Raw genomic sequence first — 1,940 nt, 5'->3', positions numbered from 1 at the left:
GATAGTTTTTTGAGGAACCTCCACACTGTTTTCCAGAGCGGCTGCACCAGTTTACATTGCCACCAACAGTGCAGGAGGGTGCCCGTCTCTCCACACCCTCGCCAGCATCTATATTCTCTTGATTTGTTCATTTTAGCCACTCTGACTGATGTAAGGTAGTATCTCAGTGTGGTTTTGATTTGTGTTTCCCTGATGATAGTAATGGAAACCTTCTTAAACAATATGATGGCTTAGCTGAGTCTTGAAAAACAAGTAGATATTAGCCAGGAGAATTGAGTCTATGTGTGGGATATGGGGAGGTGTGTGTGTGTGTGTGTGTGTGCGTGTGCGTGTGTGTGTGATGTGGAGGAAGTGGTCAGTGGCAATGAGAAGTAGAACATGTCCACTATGTTCCATCTCTGTTGTTCAGTTTCCTCTAATACGGCTCACCTGCTTTCACAGTCACAGTCTGATTCACATTGTAAGCTTGGCACCAAAACAAAAAACATCCACAAAACATGAGGTTGTCTGGGCCCCAAACAACCTCATTTTGAAACTTATCCAATCGGTGAGACCTGTTCTCAGTTCCACCTAATCCTCTAGACCTGCCTAGACTGACAGCACCTGTGTGTTTCCTGGATGATTGATGGCTTCATTTCAGGGTCCTCTCTGGCTCCTTATATAGGTCTGCTTTCTATTTTACTCTTGAGTCCTGCCTACAGTCATGTCTAGTTTTTACCTTCTGATTCTGCCTCACCCTGGTTGTTTATATTCCCAACTCCCATCCCGTTGTGAAATATGCAGTGGCACCATTCAATAAGGACTCTTTTTGACTTAGCAATAAAAGTAAAGGATATTTCCCCCCCTCAGGCATATTGTTGGATGAGTTCTCTCATATTTGTTCTACCTCAAGCCAGTCTGTACCAGGCTTCATCTGATTACTTCATTCGGCAAGTGAGCCAAATACATAATTGAGTAGGTGTAACCACTGAGTTGCTAAGACTCTAGGGCTTGTCATGTCTTTGTTTGGGGAAATGAGAAAAATGCACTATTGAAATATAAGGCACAGAATTAATCGCACACACAATGGTCCTTCAACTCTGCTTTTTCCTCTCAGATACAAACTCAAACACATCCAAATGGTTGCCCTAGATTCTTAAATGAGGTTCAATATGAAGAAAAAAAAATAGTAAAAATATGTTAATTTCTGATTGAAAGTGTCAATCCATTGAACTATCAGGCAAAATGCTCTGACTTAACCATCCAGCTATTGCCCCAAAGTAAAGATCCTATTGGTACCAAAAGGAATATGGTTTTACTTAAGAAGTTAAGAGCTCTCCCTCCCCTATTCTGATGAGCGCATCCTCTCCACTTCTACTCTCCAGATCTGGCTTTTGAATGGACTGGACCCCCTTCCCTCATTTTTAGTGGCTGGTTCATGGATGAATATATGATCCAATTTGAGCTAGTAAGAGTCACACCGAGGGCTTTCATTTGAATTTTTAAGAAAGAACTACATTGTTACAAACTTGGATTTCAGCTTCAGTGTGTTTCTGGACACTATTCTACCTAAGAATGAATGGGCCAAAAAAGAGGGAAACAGAGAAGGGAACTTGGAAATAAGGAGCCTTGATAATATCTTTGAGCCTGTGGATCTGGCATTGTTTACAAGTCAAAGCTACCCTTGATAATTCGGCAGGTGAAACACTGTTTTATGCTGGTTTTGGGGGAGGGGTGTTATTGTTATTTGCCAGTTTGATTTAGATCTTTTAAAAAGGTGAACCTAAAAAGTCTTCTTTAATATAGTGAGAAACCTACTCAAGGCGGTCTTTTTTTTTTTAATATTTTACTACTATGTATTAAATACTGTATGGTTTGCCCAAGCTAAGATGAAACCACATCATAAATCAATAAGTATTTTGCATTTTCCTTCATTGTATACTCAAAGTCATGCCTACTGC

The sequence above is a fragment of the Suricata suricatta genome, chromosome 1 (genome assembly GCF_006229205.1).
Source record: "Suricata suricatta isolate VVHF042 chromosome 1, meerkat_22Aug2017_6uvM2_HiC, whole genome shotgun sequence".
NCBI classification, from domain to species: Eukaryota; Metazoa; Chordata; class Mammalia; order Carnivora; family Herpestidae; genus Suricata; species Suricata suricatta.
Note: the sequence above shows the minus strand (reverse complement) of the source record.